Here is a 26189-nt window from a genome sequence, read left to right as displayed (position 1 = left end):
ATCAACTTTATTGGGTATGTGGCACTGTATGGAAATTATGCTCCTCAACAACATACGGCAATGATAGAAAAGAGCTACGGGCACTATTCGGGACGGTGGGGAATTCAGCCATGTTGTCGAATTTTGCAATGACGGCACCTTGAGCCCATCAGATAGGCCCACAACAGCTTCCGATTGGCTCAGCATGCGCCCATTACGAAATTTGACACCATTGGCGGAATTCAATACTGTCCAGAATAGTATCTCCAATTGGTTGCACGATATGTAGATGCCGCCTTTTGGTTAATCCCCCATTGTTGGTATGTGCAGTATTATAATCATTCACTGTAATGCCCAAGGTATCGTATGTGCTGCGCTGATTTTGATGCGCCGAAACGATATTAGAAACAAAGGAAAGCTAACGCAAAGCCCTTATTTCACTCTCTACATCTAGTGTCGTTTCATCTTTGGATAGGTTAAGAAACAGTCATTAATTAATTAATTACCACAATAAATAGGTTATACCGCAAAATACATTTGTTTGTTCTTTTCTTCCACGAATGCATTCTCTAGGGCCAGAATAAAGGTGAACAATTTGTTCGAAAAGTCCTTGAGAGACAACTGTGCCATTAGAGACATAATCAACACCTGGACACGGCTCTTTGCCAATTCCGCATTGTGGGTATGTGTTATAGAATTGGCATCATTATATTTACCACGCGGTGACCCTGCATCTGAAATAGCCAGCTTGTGTTGGCACGAGAGACGCTTGCTTGAATGCTTACTTTGTAAGAAACCGCTAACGATAGATAATGTTTTTAAAGTCAGCGCAGAATCCGTTCTTTTCTTGGAAAATATCCAGCGTACCATCCATAAGAAGTTACATATAGCGTCATATGTAATTAGATTTCTTGCAGTTGAAAACACGGGAGGTGTAAAATGTGATTTTCTCACGCTCGTAGGCTTTCCCAGTATACAACACACGTGTGGAAGGAAGGCACCAAGATGTCAACGTACCACCTGGCGTGAAAACTTCATCGAGAGTGTCCCACATGTAAGAGTGACGTAACGGGTGCAGTCTGAACCTCCTCAGTGAACAAATGTATATATGATGATTACTATGGCAAAAGTGTAAATATATTTGTGTACGCCTCAGACTATCCGACGAGCGTGTGACGCAACATGGGCTGACGGAATTTTCATCAGAAAGTAATTTGCGAAATTCCACTAGAAAGGCTACTTCTGCGGCACGATATTTCACCATTCGCAATAATCCGACATGTTGTTTGTTTGCCGTAGCGGTTAGAGATGGCGCCTTCATAGCGTTGTATTGACATCGCGAGCTGCCGCTATGAACCTTAAGGTAGGCCTTCATCCGTCAATATCCAGCATCAATCTTAACATGCATGCCTAAATTAACACCGCAATCTAGTATCCGAGGTGACACACGGCGCATCGAAAGATCACGGCACTATTCAGTTAACTTGAAGGGGGTGAACAAGTTAGAACAGGCTACCCGTTCCGCATGAAATCCTACGCATGGTCAGGCGATGACGTAAGTTCAGTGTCCGTGCACAACCCCGAGAATCGGTGTCAAGAACAAAATCAAGGAAAATGAGAAGGCTGAGAATAGTGTATGCTGCAGTTAAAAAAAAAAAGAAACTAGAGAGAGAAATGTGAAGGACGGCATTGATAGCATGTTCTTGCGTATACACAACCTTGCCTACGCGCTCAGTCGTCTGTGGTAACGTGGTACGGACCTACGGTTTCTTTCTGATAATAGCTGCAGCCAATAATTCAGTTGTCCATGTTGTGTGGCAACTCCTAATGCTTCTTCAGTTCGAGAAAATTAGGACAATTCGCTTTAGGGTGAATTGAGAAGTCCTTATTCCCTAGAAGTGCGAGTGCGTACTAGGAAATGCAGACATTTATTTCGATGGTTGTGATTTGTTGCAACGCAATCGATAAAGCCATTATATGGTAGATATGCAATGATACAGCATTTATCTACAGTCCCTGTTGATTCACGCTTAAGGGAGCAAGATTTCTTTGGTTATAAGTTTTACACCTCTAACCAAACAAACAGGGTGTAGATAAAGGTGCTTTTAACGGCCCCCAATTCCCCGTTTAGCACAGAGTTCATGCTTCTTCGTGCTATTTTCGCCCATTGGCGTAGAATTGCTGCGGTGTATAACGGGAAAGCCACCGTGGGATCCTGTAATTGAGCGAAAAGAAAGAAAAGTCACCTTTTCGGACGGTCATCGGTGCGATGTCACAACTGACACAAGAACAATTTCAAATAGTTGGCTATGGTGGACGTTTATTCTTAGTAATAACACCATTCGAGTAAAACAATATATATCGCTGAATTGGACCTCGAAGCTGTGCGAGTGAAACACTCTGGACATACGGAACAAAAAAATAAACAGCTAGTCAGTTTGCAGCTCGGACGTAGACAATACTTTGAATGACATCAGTTCAGTTATGGCAGAACATCAATGGTTCGAGTGTGGCTTAGTCTCATTTTCAAACCTGATTATTTATGCGTTCAGTGGGAGAGCACCATGATGGGGCTGTATCATTTTTTCTATCGTCGGCACTGGCGGGAATGTCTGGGCCTTCATGAGGTACAACTATTCCAAATATTTCTCATTATAGATGCGCAATTACTCCACCATTTTATGTTCAAACGTCTCGGACCCAGCCCGTGTGGGCGGGCGCTGCACGAATGTGGGCGGGGCCTCAGAGGCTTTGACCTTGCACGGACGCCTTGTAACCGACCACCTGATTGGTCCGCGGAGTGGGAGAGGGAAAGGGAAAACACACATGTCGCATTGCGAGAGATAAAAATTTTATTCCGCGCCCGACTTCGTTCTGAGCGGACGTGCATCACAGTCGCTGACCGAGAGAAGGAGCCATGCCCGTTGAACCAGAACCGGTAGCCGCCATGGGCTGTGTGGGCACTACTTGCCAACCGACGACCACTCCAACAGCAAAACGAGTGCGTTTCACCCTGCCGAGTGGCCGCGTCGTGTGCCCAAGGAGAGTGGAGCTGGCTGCACGAGACACTGTCATCCTGGCTACAGGCGCTGCAGTGGCGTCCAAGCGAGCTGCAGGCGGTGACGCTGTTCCCGAACCCGGCAATTCGTCAGTTCCTGTAGCCGAGAAGCGCATCGTCTATCGTGGTGGTGAGTACTTTTTTTTTGCATTTCAGCGTTTATGACGGTTTCGTCTATTGGTGTAAGCTTATTTTGTGCTTCGTTTATTCGCGTGTGCTGTAATATTGTCAGACGTGCAAGTCATGCACCGGATGTCTCAGTTACCGTGTATCATGTTTTAAAAGAATACGTCCCTTTCGATGGAGATAAAAATAACAGTATTTTGTTCGCACCATCCTCGATATGGTGCCCATTGTTATTGTGTAATGCCTAATTATTAGGTTTGCAACCATTATTGAAGGATTTAAGTAATATACTTACAGCATGTATGCCAACATAACATTTTAGAAGGAATTTAAACATAGTATCGTGTAATACTTGCGATGCGTAAATCCCGTGTTGCCCTTTTTGCCGCATTATAAGGAAAGCCGACGAAATATATGGAAAAAAGTAAAGCTTTCGGCTTGTCTCTGCCGCAGTGCCGATCTTAACCTTGCGGTGAATGAATCTCAGCATGGTTCCAGAAACATTGGCCGGTTTGCGTAACTCAGCTGAACGGTGCAATATGCGTGTCGTTATTTTTTTGCGTTCTTCGCCTAAGCGCTGGGCTTCCAATTTAGCAATAAAGTTAATCTGTGCTGCCACGTTGGTATCTAGAACATATAATGTGAATTTTTTTAACGTGGATCCTCTACTACTGTCCATGTTCGGGTTAGCATTAGGTGCGAATGTGTGCTTTACGCGGCCTTTATTTTTTGAGATCTTAGCATTGGCAGTCTGCTTATCGTTCATACAAAAGGTTTGCACTGAGGCGAGGATTGCTGCCAGCAGGACTTAGTCGAATGTGCGAAGATTTACAACCTATCCTATCGATGCCACACTATTGAAGCGCCGTGTTTGAGGACAGCTCTCCTTCTACTCGCGGGCGCCACGCCGCGTCGGCATCTTCTTGTTATTTTTTTATCACAAGACGTCCTAACAAACTGTATACAACATTTAAAAGTTTGCCGAAACAGTTGTGGAGGGCACAATTAATGCAGTTTGTCGACTCCAGTACGCACCACGTCACACTGATTTTGTCGTGAGTCGATAGCATAATAAGTTTTTCAAAATATACTTGAGCGGAAGACTTTTAATGATAGAACTGCATTGCTTTCTATGAAATATCTTATTCAGCAGCTTCAACTTCTTACTGGCTTAGCGACGAGGAAAACGAGAACAAGACAAAAGCGGGAGCCAACGTTTCGACATATGCTTACCTCGGCATAATATTTGTAGGTAGCGTTGTTCCAAAGCGTCTGAGACGGGTAAGGCTGGCCGATGTGGTAACGAGGAGGGCGTAGAATTGTGAATAAAGGTGTTCTGTGCACAAGGCCGGTGACACAGCCGTCTGCCTGCCACATGTCAACGGCGTGCACAGTGCCCCTCTATTTGCTGCTTTGCTGGTGGTCGTGTGCTATCGCGTCTCTGAAATAGATAAGAGAAGGAGCCGAAGAAACCGGTGTTCGTGAGAAAAGAAGCATTTGAAAAAAATTCTGCAATGGTCTAACGATATACATAAAATGAAAGAACAGCGGAGGGAAAGAAAACAATAAGCAACAAAATCAAATGTTCTTGCCTATTGCTCGAAATTTAGCATAGGTTGCTCAGTGCATAGGTTTCTTCCTTTTATGTATTTATGCCACTTCAGTATTTTATTTATATATATATATATTCTTCCGTGAAGAGCGGTTTCCGCCACTCCACCTATGATCTCTTTGAGAGGCACGATAGCCCACGACCCCCAGCGAAACAGGCAATAGATGGGTGCTGTCTGCGCCGTTGACGCGTGGTTCTCAGACGGCCGTGTCACCGGCCTCGTGCGCAGAAATCCTTCATTCTCAATTCTACTCACTCGCCGTTAACTCACCTTCGCTAATCGCCGCACCCACCAACCTTACCCCGTCTCTCTTTTCGAAGAACCCCACTTAGTCCACTTGTCGAAGCATTGGCTCATGCTTTCACCTTGTTCTCGAGTTGATCATCGTCTTTATTTTCCATTTGCCTCCTTCCTCCTGTTTTACTTGGTAACCGGTTCTTTCTTACGCGCCCTAATGAAGGACTGTGAAATATGAAAAAGCTAGAGTAAGCAAAGTGCTTACGCTAAAGAAGAGATCGTTTATTTACCAGGTGACTTAAATGATGAAGGTTTGATAATATTTCTCTATTCTGTCCCTTTTTCATGGTCATTACTTATTTAATCGCAACTCATTTGCATCGCCTGTTACGCGTAATTACATCGGCCGTGTCTCCATTACATCGTGTGCTTCGCTCACGGTTTCTTTCTTCGACCGAGAGGTCAGGTGAGGTGATCCCGGAGATAGCTTTGCCAGTGGTGCCGTGAGGACGATTTTCGACTATATTGGCGCTAACTATGCCCGTACTCCTAGTATTGAACACTTTCGCATGTATTCTCGCTTCTGGTGGGCACCAGGAAAGCCACTTTCCGGGCAGCATAGTCTCGGGAGAGCCCTGGGACGCTATAACGTAAAGCAGATATAATGTGTGCACACTTATTATGCATAATTAGACCAAACGAAAGAAACATAATGATTTCTGATTTGACGACTGTTTCGCCATAATGCTCTGCCATTGATCAAACGTTTACTGCTGGCACCTACTTCGCCTGTATTGAACTCTACTTCTCAAAACCACTAGAACTCACGGCATCAATGTGACGTATGCGGGTTAACGATCTATTCACATGCCCGCGAAAAATGAATTTTTTACAGTAGCCGCAGATTGCCCCTTTCCGAAAGGTAGAGGCCATGGCTGCCCACCGAGCGCTCAGGCACTACAGCTAATCGGAGCGGCCTAGGAGCATGGATTTATTTGCGTATAATAAACACTTTTCCATGGCAGATTCATATTATTGAGACCTTTCGGCACACATGCGAGATCACTTTCCGAAGTCTTTTTTGTGAGGGTCCGTTCTGTTGACATTTTTAACGTTCCATTGCACCCCGCCACGATTTTTTGCCAGCCACAGCAAGTTAAGCAACGGGAAGCGGATTAATCGCATACGACGACACCAGCCTTCTTGCCGGTTACATACTTTCACTTTGCTTGCTAGGTCCCATCGAAACCCTCTCCACTTGAGCGCGCTCTTCGGATCTTGTGAGCCAATAAGAAAGCGATAAGAGAATCTGCTCAGTGTAGGCAATGCTACTGGCATCGAAAGAAAAAAAAAAAGCTCTTACAAAGGAGGAGTGAATTTGACTGGGCTTTTCAAGCAAGGCTGCGGGTTACCACGCGATCCTTGCGATCGCAGTTACCTAAATTTGACGTGAGGAGATTGGAATAAAAAGAAATTTGAATAGATTTACGTTATTCGGCCCTACATAGTACATGCGAAGTTGCTCCATTTCCCGAAAGCCTGTTGTGCAGCGGCTTTGCCTCTCCATAGCTCTATATACGGCGGTGCATGCTTTACAGGGATTAAATGTATTTGGGAAATTTATTTTTAAATATTTATGGGCGCTAATTGCACCCGTAACTTTCATTTTCCAGATTCTGCTACTCATTTTCCTTTTCTTTGTGTTGTCTGTACCTTGATAACTCTTTCTGATACCCCATGCGTTTTGATAGCTCTTTCGCCTCGCTACGATGCTTTGCTAGCGCGCAAGGGCCGTGATCTTTTTTCTTTGACTGGCTACAATGAGATGCCTACCAAGAATGTAGGGATATGTGCCAGCTTCGGAACCGCCATTCTTGTGCTCTCAAATGTGCTGCGTATGGATGTATTATGGAGTTAGCCTAAAGGGAGAAAAAATGTTCTTGTGCGAAGTACGAAGACGGTCGTTCTGAAAAAAAAAAAAGACGTTCTCTACAACGCTTGAGAACTTCGTTAATGGAAGTTTCTTGCTAATCTCAATCCTACACCAGCATAATGAGTCATCATTACGGACTCAAAAAGTGCTAAAGATCATGTGCGATATGAACAGGAAGCGTAACCCACATCCAGTGACCCAAGATTTTAGTTAATTTCATCGTAAGGCCGCTGTCGCTGGCCACACTATAGTATTCCAGCGTCTTCGCGCCCACTGTGGCATATGCTGAAATGACAAAGCTTAGCTAGCAGCATTTAAAAAATACCGGACAAAATATTTTTTTATAGTACGGTGCATCAGCAATGGCAAAGAAATATTCTCACGCGGAGAGGAATAATCTGTGCAGCCTGTCGCTTCCAAATTCATTTCTCACCTGAATAAATCTCATCCGAAAATCTAGACTTCCACATCATCTTTCCCGTCGTCTCGAGATTTTATATCATCGACTCCATCTGAACGCCGCGTTCACCAATAACTAACTACCTGCACCAGCTTGGTGTGCCCACCATCCTGTATTGTGATAAACGTGGTGCATCCGAAACTGTGTAACACATTTTATCGGAATGTCAAGATCACAGAGGAGAGAGAATGTGCTATTTTGTTGGAATGTCCTATGTTTCCAGAGAACCAATAGATATAGGTTATATGTCTTCCACTGCAAAGCACAGGCAAGCTTTCAAATTTCCTTTTACATTCCTTCAAGACAATGACGTAATTTGCAAGCTATATCATGTTTAGAGGAACACCCGTCCCCTTTGCCTCACGTGTAAATAACAACATCATTATTTTCCCTTTTTTCCCTTTTCCTGGGCAGAATGGCATGAAGCCGCGTGTTTATTTCTCGGCACAATTGCCTGTATTTCAATAAAGAGCCTCACTTTACTGTCTCTCTCTATCGAGCGTAATGCATGTGGACGAAGAGCGCAGTTCGCCTAGATGTTGAAAAAATTGTTTATGTAACAAGTACGAAGAGAGAAGCTAATGTAAAAGGAGTTCTGTACAACTTTCGAGAACTTTCTCAATTTAGGTTTCTTCCTGTTCTCAATCCTTGCGAAGTGTGGTAATTAGCATGTCTCTAATTAGGCAGTTAAGGAGAATATAGAATATTTCGTGACTTGCTTGATAATACACCGATAACGCATTTTGACCGCGATAGAAACTTACTTTGGTTGATAAGTTTGTTTCCTTCTTTATTGTTTCTGGTTGTGCAATTGCTGTGATCTTGCGAGATGTATGTTACTGCCTTGATTTCTAAAATTGGTATCTTCGTGAAGCCTAACCAATGGCATTCCATTTATTGTGCTATGCGCAGGTGTTCCTCTCAAGCGATTCAAGCGATGCCGTAGTATCAAGGACGCAGCTGTTGGAGGAAGCATCAGCGGAAGCGCCGAGACATTGTCACGGGTGGACAAGCTAGATGTCAACTGCGGCCTGGCGTCCTGTGCCAACAGTGCCGAAATGTGTGACTGCGTTGCCGCGAACGACGGGTTCATGGAGGAGGTCATGGCAATGGCCGATGACTTGTGCGACCAGAAATGAACATTCTATCGACCCGCCAATGACAGGACCCGAAAGTCACCGAATGTTGCACATGTCCCAGCAGATCTTTTTGTTGGGCTAGCTGGTGCATGTTACTGAAGTACTATAGCGCAAAACAGACGACACAAGAAGAGACACTGACGAGCGCTTACTAACAACTGATTCTTCATTGACGGAAACACACAATATATATTCGCAAATTTCGCGGCGCAACACGCGCATTGTCAAACATCACATGGTAACCAGGCAAAAGGCGATAGAACGATTGTGAAGGTGACGTTCATGAAGATGACGCGTGGTGTACAGGGCCAAATGACTATAGATGATAATGGTTACGCGATACACAAACACCGTCGTAACGGAGTACTCCATAAAAACAAAATGATTTCGAATTTTCAACCAACGCAGGCGGCGCAGCAACATGCTCAGTTCTAACTAAGGGCTTCTAAAAAGGACATCTCACTTTTATACGGAATTTTTGATGGTTCACTCACGCATTCAAGGCCCTTCCTTTTAATGTGGAGGGCTTCTATCAGCTCACGGGCAACGCTGTCTCGACTTCTGTCCAGAGCGATGGTCTCTCTTAGGCGAGGCTTGCACCCGCACTCTTTGCAATGGATGGCCATATTGGAACCAGTTCCTTTTTCCTTTGACCTTTCGTTTTCTTTTAGCCTTTCATTTAACACCGCCCCGTTTGTCCAATGTAAACCTTTTTGCATGAGAGCGGGATTTGATAAACTACCCCTTCCTTGCAAGTGACAAGTGGATCGGTATGCTGGGTTCCGCAGGTCGCGCGTTCTGTTTTTTGGTTGTTAACGCGGGCGCACAATGAAGCAAGTTTGAAGGGGCTGAGGAACCAACCGGAACTTTGAATTTACTCGCGACCTTTTTCAGGTTGTGAGCGACGCGGTGAGAGTACGGTACGACTACAGGTCTTAATCTCCTGGTTTGTTCTTGCCTGCTTTTCTTGCTTTCCCTTTTATTTTCTAGAGCAGGCACTCTACTACAGAACTTAGAACTGTCTGTGGAAACCCCGCCTCCTTTAGCCTTTCAATCTGCTGATGGAAGCTGCTTCGTATGGTATGCTTCGTATGACATGACTTCCTGGCAGCCGATTCGAATGCACTTGTCGCTATCGCTCTTTTTACGTTATTAGAGTTGGCTGACTCACAAGACAGGAGCTCTTTTTGCGCTCGGGATTGTTACTTCCAGTGCACTTCAACTCCCAGGCTGAGCTCGAGGTCTAAAAACTGTAGCTTATTGTTCTTTGGTAGTTCAAAGGTGTATTCTAAACCATGGCTATATTTCATAAAAACATCTGGCATCTCTTTGACAGATTCCTGGTGGCCTAGAGAATCCTGTCTGTTTAACACAATTAGCAAATAATGTACATATCCAAATACCTTCAAAACCTTCTGTTTGTCAAGCATGCAGTCAAAAATGCTATCAACGGCCGAAAGAAAAAGGTTGCTTAAGATAGGGGCTAGACAGGACCCTATACAGATGCCCTTCTTCCGAACATAAACCCTATCATCAAACTGAACAAGCGTGGAACTAAGATAAAATTTCAGAAGCCTAATGAAATTTTTAACTGACACGCCCACAGAATTCTGAAACGGAATGGTGCCTTTCTTTTCAATACATGCCTGGACAGCTAAAAAAAAATGCTTGTGTGGTATAGAATAGAAAATTCCTTATCATCGAGCTAGAAAAAACCACCTACGATACAGCAGGACTGCAAAAATCCTACCACATCATAGGAGTTCCTTGTTTCGAAAGGATCTTCTATGTTAAGTGAACTCATATGCTTGAACAGAAACGGGCGAACATGACGTTGCCAAGATTCCCTTTCGCTCACGATACACCGGAAAGGAACTTCTTCTTTGTGGGTCTTGGCGGTAAAAAAACATGCCCAAAGTCTTATTTTTGCACTTATGGCATTTGCTATTTTTCCTAGTTCCGGTTCCTTGCAGAGGGACACAGCCTGAGATTTCACCCTAGCCGGCTTGAGGCTTGACGTGGCGAAATTCTTTTGCACAGCTCGGCAGGCCTTCTCATTTAAGTTCCTTGTGGGACCACAACGAAGCCTCCTTCCTTGTCAGCTTGTAAAAGCAGCAGGCCATTGTCCTTGAAGAATGGGAAAACTTTGTTAATCCCAGCTCGGTTGCTCGAAGATTTCTTCGTAACTGTTCTTGACAGAGCGTCTACTCCTTCTAGTAGGCACCTTTCCTGGTGTTCAGGTGACGCCTTCTCGGCAACACGCCTATTCAAAGAAAGTAGCTCATGCGCTGCAGTTTCAGGTTCGAGGCTGAACTTCAGTCCTTCGCCAGCACATTTTTTACATCTTCCGTGACTTGTACTTGTCCCAGGATTTTTACGGCACCACTTGCCTTCTTCTTGTCTGGCGGCTTGGGTGTATTGTTTAGCATATGTCGCCACCAGAATTGCACAGTTTGAACCGCCAGCTTCCTGTGTTCCCGGAATTTCTTCTCGGCAACCCACTCAGGATAATTGATGCGACATGTCACGCGCAAATAGTCAAAAAAGAGCCGCACTTGCCTCCACAATGCCCAACGTAGAATCCTACACACCCGCTTTGCGTGCCCGTAGGAAGGCTGAATGGCACCGAAGAGGCCGGAAATTTCACCAGAATTCAGTCACTTCTTTAGGCAAAATGAGATGTGTCTGGCGCGGCATAAAGACAATGTTGTGTGGGTGTCTTATGTGTCTCAGGAGTGAGCCCACTCTAAGATCGTAAAAAGAGCGATAGCCACAGGGGCATTGGAATCGGCTGCCAGGAAGCCATGTAAGCATGCTATACGAAGCCGCTTCCATCAGCAGACTGAAAGGCTAAAGAAGCCGGGGTTTCCACAGACAGTTCTAATTTCTGTAGTAGAGTGCCTGCTCCAGAAAATAAAAGGGAAAGCAAGAAAAAACAGGAAAGAACAAGCCAGGAGATCAAGACCTGTAGTCGTACCGTACTCTCACCGCGTAGCTCACAACCTCAAAAAGGTCGCGAGTAAATTCAAAGTCCCGGTTGTTTCTTCAGCCCCTTCAAAACTTGCTACATTGTGCGGCAGCGTTAACAACCAAAAAACAAAACGCGCGACCTGCGGAACCCAGCATACCGATCCACTTGTCAGTTGCAAGGAAGGGGTAGTTTATCAAATTCCGCTCTCATGCGAAAAGATTTACATTGGACAAACGGGTGGTGTTTAAATGAAAGGCTAAAAGAACGCGAAAGGTCACAGGAAAAAGGAAATGGTTCCCATATGGCCATTCATTGCAAAGAGTGCGGGTGGAAGCCTCGCCTAAGAGAGACCATTGTTCTGGTCAGAAGTCGAGACAGCGTTACCCGTGAGCTGAAGGAAGCCTTCCACATTAAAAGGAAGGGCCTTAAATGCGTGAGCGAACTATCAAAAAATTCTGTGTAAATGTGAGATGGTCATTTTTAGAAGCCCTTAGTTAGAACTGAGCATGTTGCTGCGCCGCCTGCGCTTGGTGAAAATTCCTAATCTTTTAGTTTTTATGGGGTACTCCCTTACGGCGGTGTTTGTGTATCACGTAACCATTATTATTTATAGTCATTTGGACCAATACACCACGTGTCGTCTTCACGAACGTCACCTTCACAATCGTTCTATCGCCTTTTGCCTGGTTACCATGTGATGTTAGACAATGCGCGAGTTGCGCCGCCAAATTTGCGAATATATATTGTGTGTTTCCGTCAATAAAGCATCAGTTGTTAGTAAGCGTTCTTCCGTGTCTCTTCTTGTTTCGTCTGTTTGGCGCTACAGTACTTCAGTAACATGCACCAACTAGCACAACAAAAAGTTCTGCTGGAATATCTTTCATGTACAGTGTGTTTTTGTACAATGTACAATGTGTTTCCTCCCCTAGACACATAAGACACCCACACCACATGGTCTTCATGCCGTGCCAGACACATCTCGTTTTGCCTCAAGAAGCGACTAATCCCTGGTGAAATTTCCGCCCTCTTCAGTGCGATTCAGCCTTGCTACGGGCACGCAAAGCGGGTGTGTAGGATTGTACGTTCGGTATTGTGGAGGCAAGTGTGGCACTTTTTTTACTATTTGCGCGTGGCATGTCACATCAGTTATCCTGAGTGGGTTACCGAGAAGAAATTCCGGGAACACAGGAAGCTTGCGGCTCAAACGGTGGAATTCTGGTGGCGACATATGCTAAACAACACACCCAAGCCGCCAAACAAGAAGAGGGCCAGTGGTGCCGTAAAAACCCTGGGACAAGTACTAGTCACGGAGGATGTAAAAGATGTGCTGGCGAGGGGACCGAAGTTCAGCCTCGAACCTGAAACGGCAGCGCATGAGCTACTTTCTTTGAATAGGTGTGTTGCCGAGAAGGCGTCACCTGAGGACCAGCAAAGGTGCCTACTAGAAGGAGTAGACGATCTGTCAAGAACAGTTACGAAGAAATCTTCGAGCAACCGATCTGGGATTAACAAAGTTGTCATATTTTTCAAGGACAATGCTCCTGTTGCTTTTACAGGCTGACAAGGAAGGAGGCTTCGTTGTGGTCCCGCAAGAAATTTACAAGGAGAAGGCCTGCCGGGCTGCGGATAAGATTTCCGCCACGTCAAGCCTCAAGCCGGCTAAGGTGAAGTCTCAGGCTGTGTCCCTCTGCAAGGAACTGGAACTAGGAAAAATAGCTAATGCCATAGGTAAGTGCAAAAATAGGACTTTGGGCATGTTTTTTTACCGCCAAGACACACAAAGAAGTAGTTCCGTTCCTGTGTATCGTGAGCGAAAGGGAATCTTGGCAACGTCATGTTAGCCCGTTTTTCTCAAAGCATTTGAGTTCACTTAACATAGAAGATCCTTTCGAAACAAGGAATTCCTATGATGTGGTAGGATTGGTGCAGTCCTGCGGCACCGTAGGTGGTTTTTTCTAGGTCGATGTTAAGGAATTTTCTATTCTATACCACACAAGGAACTTTTTTTAGCTGTCCAGGCATGTATTGAAAAGAAAGGCACCATTCCGTTTCAGAATGCTGTGGGCATGTTAGTTGAAAATTTCATTAGGCTTCTGAAATTTTATCTTAGTTCCACGCTTGTTCAGTTTGATGATAGGGTTTATGTTCAGAAGAAGGGCATCTGTATAGGGTCCTGTGTAGCCCCCTATCTTAAGCAACATTTTTCTTTCGGGCGTTGATAGCGTTTTGGACAGCATGCTTGACAAAAAGAACGTTTTGAAAGTATTTAGATGATTTCCTAATTGTGTTAAACAGACAGGATCCACCTGGTCACCAAGATTCTGCCAGAGATGCTAGATGTTCTTATGAAATATAGCCATGGTTTATAATACACCTTTGAACTAGCAAAGAACAATAGGTTTCAGTTTTTAGACCTCGAGCTCAGCCTGGAGCTGAAGTGCACTGGAAGTAACAATCCCGAGCGCAAAAAGAGCTCCTCTTTTCTGAGTCAGCCCACTCTAAGATCGCAAAAAGAGCGATAGCCACAGCGGCATTGGAATCGGCTGCCAGGAAGCCATGTAAGCATGCCATACGGAGCCGCTTCCATCAGCAGACTGAAAGGATAAAGAAGGCCGGGTTTCCACAGACAGTTCTAAGTTCTGTAGTAGAGTGCCTGCTCCAGAAATTAAAGGGAAAGCAAGAAAAAACAGGCGAGAACAAGCCAGGAGATTAAGACCTGTAGTCGTACCGTACTCTCACCGCGTATCTCACAACGTCAAAAAGGTCGTAAGTAAATTAAATTTCCCGGTTGTTTCTTCAGCCCATTCCAAACTTGCGCTATTGTGCGGCAGCGTTAAGAACCAAAAAACAGAACGCGCGACCTGCGGAACCCAGCATACCGATCCACTTGTCAGTTGCAAGGAAGGGGTAGTTTATCAAATTCCGCTCTCAAGCAAAAACGGTTTACATTGGACAAACGGGGCGGTGTTAAATGAAAGGCTAAAAGAAAACGAAAGGTCACAGGAAAAAGGAACTGGTTCCAATATGGCCATCCATTGCAAAGAGTGCGTTGCAAGCCTCGCCTAAGAGAGGCCATCGTTCTGGGCAGAAGTCGAGACAGCATTGCCCGTGAGCTGAAAGAAGCCTTCCACATTAAAAGTAAGGGCCTTGAATGCGTGAGCGAACCATAAAATAATCTGTATAAAGGATATGTCCTTTTTAGAAGCCCTTAGTTAGAACTGAGCATGTTGCTGCGCCCCCTGCGCTTGGTGAAAATTCCTAATCATTTAGTTTTTATGGAGTACTCCGTTACGACGGTGTTTGTGTATCGCGTAACCATTATCATTTATAGTCATTTGGCGCTGTATACCACGTGTCATCTTCACGAACGTCACCTTCACAATCGTTCTATCGCCTTTTGCCTTGTTACCATGGGATGTTTGACAATGCGCGAGTTGCGCCGCCAAATTTGCGTATATATATTGTGTGTTTCCTTCAATAAAGCATCAGTTGTTAGTAAGCGCTCGTCCGTGTCTCTTCTTGTGTCGTCTGTTTGGCGCTATAGTACTTCAGTTGCACATGTCGCCAGAGTGCGAGAGTGAAAATGGTCATATGACCCTTTAATTTATTCATTCTTGCATTTGTTGGAGAATGTGTTGTTTAGGGACCAATAAATTCATGCTTTTCTTCACCTTACATCGTGTGATGCGGCGTCTGTTTCTTCATTTTAGCAGTTTACGGTTTTCTCGTTTTTCTGTGCTATACTAATTGCTGCCTTTACCCAAGAAACATACATCGTGTAGTAGGAAATACAAATTTGCGTACATGTGAGTTTTAAAGCAAAGATTTCGTACTCTTTTGAATTGCCCACTGCGGTTGCTGCTGCTGCGGCTGGTATGGTTGGGGTATGATTGAGAGCGTGCATATACAAGGAAGAATCGCGGCAGCGAACAGACACGAGGAACGTGTTTGGACCATACCGCGTCGAATGTGCACAATGCCCTCTGGATCTACCGGGTCGTCACCACACTAGCCTCTTGACAGCTGCACAGTGATGCAGAAGGCAGAGAATTGGTTGAACCGACGCAGTCGCGAAACGAGTGAATTACGGCGTTGGAACTGTTCGCTCGCAGTTCCCTTACAAATACAAAGGGGGGGGGGGGGGGCGTAGGAAAAAGACGTGAGACGGAAAGCAAATCCTCGCTAAACTTAAATTCGAGGTACGGTACGGTGCGTTTCTGCTGTTTAGTAAAGACAAAACCACGCCAACTTGTCTAACGGACAACTTTCGCAGGGCGTGCAGAAGCAGAGCCGCATTAATTAAATGCACCGCAGGGTCTAGGCGACACAACGCAAGCGGACGCACTTACATAAAAACTTTTGTGCCTTCCGCCATAGCTTTACGTTTGTGGCATTGTTCGAGGTCGCGGTATTTATGGAGGCCGAAGCAATGTGAGGAGGGAAATAGAAAACGCTCCCGCACTTTGATTTAGGGACACGTTCAAGAACGCATGGTGCCAAAATAATCCGTAGTGCTGCACCATGGCCTGCTTCATAATCAGATTGCGGTTTTGGCAGGCAAGGCCCCATAATCAAATTCAGGTTTAAGGCTTCTGCCACGATGTGATGTGCCATGTGGGACAATAACAATGTTCAACGCTCTCAGAGGTCATAAAATATGGCACCCAAAAACACCTCAAGCGAACACCTCTCCCTTTGTGTTTAGTGTACTACGCAGACAAACAGCAGTGCTGCTTGGAAGGTAAATCTTAACATCAACACACCATTCTCGTGTTAAGAACAGGTTGAAAAATTGATCGTTCGCCTTTAACATCGCCGCTAAATATCGTCAAATAATGCAACCAGCAAAGAAAGCTACGCTTACATGGACTCCCACAGTGCATGGGATCTGGAAAATTTTTTTTTCGCGGTTCACAACGTGAGCCCCTTTTCAACACTGACTAGAATCAGTGCTGCATTACGGCGATATGCCACGTACTTCTTTTTCTACACAGGTAAGGGAAATGACATGTTTAAACAATTCGTGCAATTGGACATGTCTTCCTGCTTTCACAGTACCTTAAATGTCTTGCGCAAGAACGTACATAACCTCTATTTTGCGTATGAGAATATAGACGATGCGTTCTAGCTGATTGTATTGTGTAAGTATAGAAGATGTTTCTGATTCCGCGATCACAGTTGCTATCTCGATAGCTACATTTCTGACACAGGTAGGAGGATGCAGAGAGAGGAGGATGAAAAGCATGTTTACCAATTATCTACACTAGTCAGGCTCACTTTTCTCCCTTTCGACGCCACTACTGATGGCATATGAAATCGAACACTAGACTTTCCTCACGACTTGAGCTTTCTTATTTGGCCAGTCTTAAGCTAGGATAAGGCGTTTATTGACGATAAGTTCCACTAGCCATTTATGCAGCGTCATCTCAAAAAAATAATTGCAGGGTACTTTTGAACTATATTATGAATAATGACAATAATTATGAATAATGCGAGACACGGGGCTCACCGACACCTGGTGACGCATCCCTGATCTCAACTTGAAGGAGGATCAGGCGGAGCGATTTCCGGCTATGTATGCCAGGCTAACCCCGCCTGCTTCAACATCACCACCACCACCACCACCACCACCACCACCACCACCACCACCACCACCACCACCACCACCACCACCACAAATCATGCGATTAAAAAAAAGAAGTAGGTTTCATGAACAGCAAGGCTCTGACGTCGGGTGAGCGTAAAAACAAGAAAGGGTTACACAGGACCGTTGGCTTTTAATCCGAATCATTTTATAGGAAGCTAACAGGAAGTACTGCGAGGTCATTTTAAATATTTGGTCCACATAAGTAAATAAAGTAAAAGACATGTTAAATACATAAGTAATGGCAAAATGGTAACTTAAAAAACTTTATTTAAGATTACTAATTAACGATATTTAATACATAATGAAAGTCTAAATAAATTAGGATACCGAGACGGGTTTGTGGACGGTATTAATTGCTAGGCCAACTTTGGAGTGTGAAATTAGCCGTTCTGAATTACATATGCATAAAGGGTTTATTCAAGGTCAGTCACATGAAAATACAATTTTTTGCGGGACCTAAGAGTACTCTAGGCGGGAAGGACAAATCATCCGCTCAAAAGTCTGACGCTTCGCGCACTTTAGGCGCTTGAAGTGCTGCCAGCGTCCAGCTGGTGCAACCTGGCACGGAGGCGCTCGCGAATGGGTGCAGCTATTGAACAATAGGAGAGGAGGTCACCAGCGACCTTGATCTACACGGACGCCACTCTCCACAGGTGCTTCTGGTTCCGGACTTTAAGCATGGTTCGACTGTCAAGAGCTAGCATAGATCCTTCACACGCAGACGCCGTCGTAGTGCAACAAGGAGGAGGCCTTTATACCAGCTATGGCACCGGAAGAAGTAGTCCACATAACTTGCAAAGCGATAATTCTCCTTCACGGTGTATTGACCATAAGGTTTTTGGGAAGCCAGTTCCGAAAGGCTTCATTAACCAATGGTGCTGTGAATTTCTTGGTAAAGAGGTGATTTTTGGAGTGTTCTAGGAGAATAATGTGAGTGATGTACCTGAAAGGGTTTCCTGATAATTTATATGTTTTGTGTCGCTCTGAAAATAATTACCACCGCAAGTTTCTCATGACACAGAGGATTTACATATTCCCGTTTATGAAGCTTTGAACTGTAAAAAATATTTCATAAGGGTTTATCACTAGCAGAAACTGCAGCAAATGAAACAGGATGAGGATACGGTTAGCTTGTAGAGACCGGGTAGAAACTGACCGTGGCATTTCACGGCGTGTCACAAAACGAACTCTTCATTAAGCGAACCTGTGCCCACAAAAACAGGGTACACTCCGGCAAAACTACAGGGAGAGGACATAAATTGATCGTCGAAATCTGATAAGTGGGTGAAGCAAAATGTGAGACTGGACTAGTATGCATTCGATCTTGATATAACCAGGGTGAACGCAGACAAAGTACACAAAATGAAGCGATAAAAACAAGCGTTTACATCCAAATGGCGACGTTAGAGCGTGCTTTTTCACTGGTTATGTAAAACACGGGAAAATTGCGTCAGAATTTTGTGCATGAATCATCGAAGATTCCATTCTAATTAATGGTGCTTGTGTGTCCCCCCCGCCCCCCACATTCTAAAATATACACCACTACTAGCGTCGCACATATGTAGTCTGATCACATACAGTTCAGCGACAACAGTTGAGGATCTTCGTAAATTATGTGGCACTTACGTAAGCCCTCCCCTATAAGAAATACATACAAAACATCCATCAGTTCGCGCGCAGTAGTATCCTTCATTTTACCCAAGATATTAATTTTGGGGAAATCTGGAACTTCCATGCAAGCTGCACAATGCGAAGGAAATTGCGCTTTCCCTTTATTTTTAATCGGAAGTTCGTGTTTTATTGCACGATCGTTAACACAACGTCCGGTTTGCCCAACATTCGACTTCCCACAAGGTACCGGAATCTCCGAGACAACGCCTACCGTGCAGTTTACATATCCCGGAACGTGCTCATTGCCGCAACTTCCGGGTTTTTTATTCTTCTCAGAAGAGGTTCCGGGCCGAAGCCCAGCCAGCTTGCACGGGGCGGAAAAACTATCGGCACATTGTGCCTGCTCGCTACCTTTTTAAGGTTTTGGAATAGGCGATGCACACACGGCAACACTTCCTCATGACTCCTATTAACCGCCCAGTGTTCACCCGAAAACGGGCTGCTTTTCATTTACGCAGAAGAACCTCTGCAATTGCCGCCACGACCGCCCGAGCGTTCACTGCATTAAGTAATGACTTGATAAATAAAAGTACTCTACTATGCATGTGGGCACAATTTCCCGAGAGCGGATTCCACCAAAGTTTAGCGATTCGCCTCTTAACTAACTTAGACTGCGCAAGATCATATGGCAACAGAGACTTTGGTGCTACACGCCCAGCATAGATGTTCACCTAGAAACAGGCATAAATATAAAAAAAAAGACTGCCGTGAGGCATTAGACGGTCTCTCGAGAGTGATGAGTGAAGGACAAGCCCTTACCACGTTGCCAAAACGCGTAAAGCATCACAATAACAGACTTGTCGTAACCCGCGTGGGACTTCTTTAAAAGGTAAAAAAAAACATCTACTTGCCTATAAACGTCGAGAACAATACTCTTGTCTAGAAGACTATTTAAACAACGGTCAACGTCCGCTAAGAAGATACTGCAGAATACACGCGGAACGGAAGGGCCAACGCAAATCGAATGCTTTTGCAGATAAATCCGTTACAATCTCTCCACGCGATTGCGACGTGCTTCACCATGACAGTTTCGGCAGAGGGTTCTGTCCTAACTAAAGAAAAATTCTGAGAGGTTAAGAGGTTGATGGAAGCTAGGGTGAACGAAAAGCACTATTTTCATGTTACGTGCTTTCAACTCCTCAGCCTGAGCCTAATTACGTAATTTAGATGCTACTGCTGACGACGTATGGAATAATCAGCGAATTTCACGAATTCAGTGTTTGTAAGAAGGAAGTTTTAGACTTCCAACAGTTAGTTGCATATGGGTGATAAGATAAGCAGGCCACATTTTAGGCTTTTTTGCCTAAAGGAAATGCGCTCATTTATTTAACAATAATATGGCGTAAGCTGAATGTGCGTTAAAAAAAAATAGTGCGGCAGCAACATTCATATGTGGATGGATTACCAGTGAAACTCTTTAGGCTGCATACAAGGGTTGTACACATGGGCTGAATACACTATGAAACGATACGTTTTTTCTTTTCACACGGCACCACACTACGCAGACACATGGGCTCACCGCACCTCCCAGAGAAGCACAGGCCACGTGCACAGGCGCCGTGGCCACACTGTTTGCCTCTTTTATTATTAATCTAGCAGGATTTACAACAAATAAAGCGCATGAAGGCCTTTTTGCTACACTAAGTGCAATTTCTTATATACAATCTCTCTTACAACGCCGAATTTATGTGGCGCTATAAGGACCCAAGAAATTAAGCTCATCTTGCGAAGTTGGCGAAGTGCTTGAAGCCTGCTTCACCTACGCTGCGGTAAGCTCGACATTAGAGTGTTTCAGAATAGGGGACGCAATCGGCTTGCCTACGCAAGAGCTAGGGGCCCCGGTACTGCGAATGCGCAGATCCGTACGTCTGGGTCTGCGCATGCGCAGTAACGGTGCCCCTCGATTTTGCATAACAAACCGCTTGCGTCCCTTAACCTAAAACTCTCTATTAAAGTATCTCCGGGATCTGCCCACGCATTTATGTCCACGTGCCGTGATATGGACTAAAGCCAGCCAGGGACCCCCCTCCACCGCTGCCCCTGTGAACGTATGTGGGGGATGCATACGATGGCTAGAGGTAAGTAGCGTCTATGTAAAAAGAAGTAGGGGACAAGATGGGCGAACCTTTAAGGCTACGTGTTCAAAGTGACCAAAAAAAGTCATACAGTGACGCTTGGTTTTCTTTGGGGTAGGCAACAAATAAAGGCGGCTCCATTTCCCAACTGCCTATTTACCGTGCGCAGGGCACTTTGTATATTGGGAAGTATTTCATGGGCAAAGTGTTTGGTAAAGAAGTGCTGACCACTGGGCGAATTGGCATTGATTGATTATAACTAAGTAGCAATTTTTCGCTTGTATCGTCTGTTCTTTCTCTATTGTTTCTATTCCGAAATGATGCTCGGAGCGCTGTACTGAAATAATGTTGCGGTGCCGACATTTCTGCAAGAATGTCCTCAGGATGTATATTTATCCGGTATTTCGACTTCTCCTTCTAGAAGTTCACAGGCGCCGAAATGTTCCTTATGACCGGAAAGATGCAAAAGCTGTACCACAGGAAATTTCATCGGCGTAGTTTTTTTAGAAAGGTTGAGCAGTAGTCGCGATTATAGCAAATGACAGAGAATGAGGTGATAATTCGAAGGAGCAGGTTGTCTTACCCGCACTATATGTTCTTACCCATTTCCCGACTACAGTGTCATGTAACTTCCATTAACGTAAATATCGTAAAAAGGAAGTGCGCCGAAATGGAAGCTGCTAAAAGCTACATCTAGGTATAACCGAATTGAAGCGCCCCAGCGAGCAATTATGCATGAGCGATGGGAATGTTCATGTTGGTTACCACTTGGTATAATAAAACACCAAATTTCAATTTTCCAAATTCGGAGACAAATCCAGCTGTATGAAAGGGACAATGGCGGCTCGTCCTGTACTTGCAAAATAATCGTGTCCGACAGCGCATGCGCTAATTAACATCGATGCATGTGATACGTATGTAACATCTCTGTCGTTTCTTTTTGTAAACTTGCTGCCGTGTGCGACTTATAACGTCGTTCAGTGAGGAACACTATCCTAATACTTCTGAATTGCTACATGTGCCATATATAGAGAAAAATTCGTTTGCAAGAATATATGCATAACCAGCACTCGTGCTAACATCTGTCGTCTGTTCGTACGGTCATTCCTAGGTACCTGGCTTGTATCGCTGGGTTTTTTCTATTCGATTCGGTGCGTAGGCGCGTTCAATGCCCCCGGAGCTGTGCGACGGCAAAAGTTGTAAGCCCCGAATTTTCCTCTTCGTACATGGAAGAACTTGTGAGGCCAGCGCAGGCTCGCTTTAACGAACAATCAAAATTCGGGACGGCGTGAACCCGTACAAACTGGCTAACGCTGAGGATGCTACACGAGACCTTGAGGATCTGGCAGGTAGTACGCACGTTGATACGCTTATGATTTTCTGGTGCTGTTTGCGAACTACGCCACTTTGCAAGCAATGATGGTCGGCAATTGACTGTTGTTCATAAGAGTACTACGTAGGCTAGTTGGCGCATAGTTTAAGAAGCATGTGGGGCGAAAGGTTAAAACACGGAAGAAATTCGAGGAGGGGCTAGAAAGAGCGCCCTGTTTTCCACATTCTTTCTTTATGCTCTTATTTCTTGGTCGACTCTTCCCTTGCGCAGCACACCCATCCTAATTTTACTGTAGGTTCACAATTATTTTTTGGTGAGGAACCTGTATAGCGATGTAGTGTATCCATCGGTTGTTATATCAGTGTCCTTAGCGAGACGAGTGAATGAAAGCACGCTTCCTAGTGTGCGATAGTTACACTTTCTTGCCTTTTGTGGCGGTAGGAATTATATGGACACTTCAGGAGAATTTCCTACGTCCTCGTCAGCTTGCTGCTAAGCATAAAGGGTGTTAAGATCATGGTCTCGAGTTGTATGCTGCAGATTCGACTGAAACCGTGCGGAGGTTACCCGAGACGGAGGTCGGCTTCATGCGTGGCGTCTCCTCGAGCGCGCACAGGAAGGGGAGGGGTGAGGGGGAAAGTGAGCGCGCGCTTGGAGGCGAAGTTTATCGAAGAAGACGTGTAAACGTGGGCCAGTGGGGGAGGGGGGGAGAGGTCTGCACGTGGCTATTCTTGAAGGCAATCTGCGGTGGTTGCAAACGCTAAGCTACCGGGTGTGATTGATGGCTTCTAAAGTGCTGTGTTCTCGGACGAACAATTTGCGCTTATGTCAGAGGCAGCGCCACATTGAATTCGCTGGTTACTACTGCCTCTCTTCATCACCCTAGCGTTGTGACAGCAAATGTTCGCGCACATCTACAGAGATCTGTTCATGAATGCACCTACGCGTGTGAGGACGTATTCATTAATTTATTAGGAAACGAGTGGTTAGTGCAATTACCATGGCCGATCCAAAAAGAACGATCCTTGCTTTGTTTAGTTGTCTTTGGCATAAAGCTAATTGAAGCGTGCATGAGCCCTCGAGCGCACATGCTACAGGATGTGGCAGATGATGCATTGGCTTGTATGTTTTATTAATTTCCTCTCAATTCTTGCAAATGTAGCGGTCACTCATTTGCAGATCAATTTGATTGGGTATGTGGCAGAGTATGGAAATTATGTTCCTCAACAACATGCGGCAATGATAGAAAAGAGCTACGGGCACTATTCGGGACGGTGTCGAATTCATCCATGTTTTCAAATTTGGCAATGACGGCATCTTGAGCCAATCATATAGGCCCACAGCAGCGTCCGAGTGGCTCAAAATGCGGCCATTATGAAATTTCACACGGCGGAATTCTACACTGTCCGGAATAGTATCAGCAATTGGTTGCACGATATGTAGAGGGCGCTTCTTGGTTAATCCCCCATAGTGGGTATGTGCAGTATTATAATCATTCCCCGTAATGCCCAACCTATCGTATGTGCTGCGCTGATTTTGATGCGTCGGAACGATTGTAGAAACAACGGAAAGCTAATGCAAAGGCCTTAGTTCACTTTCTATATCAAGTTACGTTTCATCTTTGGATAGGTTAAGAAACAGTCCCTTATTAATTAATTACCATAATAAATAGGTTATACCGGAAAATACCTTTGTTCTTTTCTTCCACGAATGCATTCTCTATGACCAGAATAAAGCGGAACACTTTGTTCGAAAAATCCTCGATAGATAGACAACTGTGCCATTAGAGACATAATCAACTCCTGGACACGGCTCTTTGCGAATTCCGTATGGTGGGTGTGTGTTTTTTATTTATTTATTTATTTATTTATTACAAATACCTACAGCACCCGAGTTGGGCATTATCGTATGGGGGTTAATTACAAACATAAAAGTCAACTTCGCGAACAACGGCATCATATCATCTGTGGTATTAGAAATACAATAATCGTAATTAGTAAAGAAAGACAACACATCCAATACTAATAACATCCGATTATAAAATTTGTTACACAATACATAAAATGGCACACTGGAAATATTGTCTCAAACAGATTCACATAAAGTTCTCTATAGCAGATGAGAAATTGGGTGCAGACACTATCTCATCCGGGAGCAGATTCCACTCTTGAATTGTTCGCGGAAAGATTGAAAACACAAATACATTATTACGACTTTGGTAGGCCCTTATTTTCTTGGAATTGTCGCGTCTTTTAGATTGATAATGAGGTGGTTTTAAATATATGTTCTTATCGATTCCTGTGTTACCGCTGTTAGTGTTGTGTAAAAGCTTTAACCTGATTATATTTCTGCGTGTGGACAGCAACTTCCATCGTAGATTTTCCCTGATTTGCGAACCTCTAATTGTGTAGTCGTAGATGCCCGTGACAAATCTTGCAGCCCTTTTCTGAACACGCTCTAACTTATCTTCAAGAACTTTTGTGAAGGGGTCCCATGCTGCGCAAGCGTATTCTAACACCGGCCTAATATTTGTAAGATATAAAGCTTCCTTCAATGGTTTTGGCGCATACTTGAAGTTTCTGTGGAAAAGGTGCAAAAGGCGGCACGCTTTAGCGCTTGTTGTGTCAATGTGGGATGTCCAGTCTAATCCAGCAGTTAACGTGACGCCCAGGTATTTGACTTCGTCAACACATTGTACTAAAGCATTATTTATTGAGTATGAACTGGGCACCTTTTTCTTTTTGTTCGTAAATTTAACATGATAACACTTTGCTACGTTCAAATCCATTTTCCATTTAGCACACCAGGAACAAATTTTTTTCGAGATCAAACTGCAACACACTCGTATGTTCGGCACAATACACAGGATGGTACACAACGCAATAATCCGTATACAGTCTGGTATTTGAAACACAGCCTTGGCTTAAGTCATTGATAATTATGAGGAACAGCAATGGCCCAAGGACCGACCCTTGAGGCACACCTGATAAAACATTAACCGGTCTCGACGTCGCACCATTCAGTACCACTTTTTGCTGCCGTTTATACAAATAATCTTTAATCCAACAGTAAAGTGAATCGGGGAGGCCAAGAAATGATAGTTTGTGCAAAAGTAAGTCATGCGGGACTGCATCAAACGCCTTTCGAAAATCAATAAATATCGTATCAATATCTGTACTATTGTTAAAGCCGAGTGCAACGTCATCTATGAATTCAGTAAGTTGAGTGGTACAGGGTAATCCCATGCGAAATCCATGCTGGGTCGGGATGAAAAAATTATGGTCATGAAGATGCTTAATAAGACCAGAGTAAATAACATGTTCTAGTGTTTTACAACAAACAGATGTCAAAGACACCGGTCTGTAATTGCTTGCCAAATCACGACGACCACTTTTAAATATAGGAGTTACATTGGCCATTTTCCAGTCATTAGGTAATTGTTGAGAAATTATTGACTTGGTAAATAATTCAACCAAGATAGGAGCAATACTGTGGGAACAGCGTTTCAAGACATGATTTGATATACCATCTGGACCATGAGCAGAATGAGGATTAATGTGGCACAACAGAGCCCTAATTCCAGCCTCATTTAAAACGATGTCATGCATTTGAGGTAATTGTTCGTGTAATTCAGGTATCGGAGTATGACGACATGCTGTGAAGACGGAGTGAAAATATTCGTTAAAGCAATCAGCCTTCTTTGTGTCATCAGTTAACATATCACTTTCATGCCGGAGAGCCGGAACGCCGACAGTGTCTTTTCTGTTGCTTTTGACATATCGCCATAGCTCCTTAGGATTAGATCTTATTTTATCAGCTAGCGACGACAAGTACGTTATTTTGACTGCCTTTAATTCTTGTTTAAAGTTTTTAGTTAGAGTTCTAAGCTTGTCATATAAGTTCTGACTTGGTGCTATCTTGAAGGCCTTGTATACTCCGGCCTTCTT

This window comes from Dermacentor variabilis, chromosome 3 (assembly GCF_050947875.1).
Source record: "Dermacentor variabilis isolate Ectoservices chromosome 3, ASM5094787v1, whole genome shotgun sequence".
Classification (NCBI taxonomy): Eukaryota; Metazoa; Arthropoda; class Arachnida; order Ixodida; family Ixodidae; genus Dermacentor; species Dermacentor variabilis.
Note: the sequence above shows the minus strand (reverse complement) of the source record.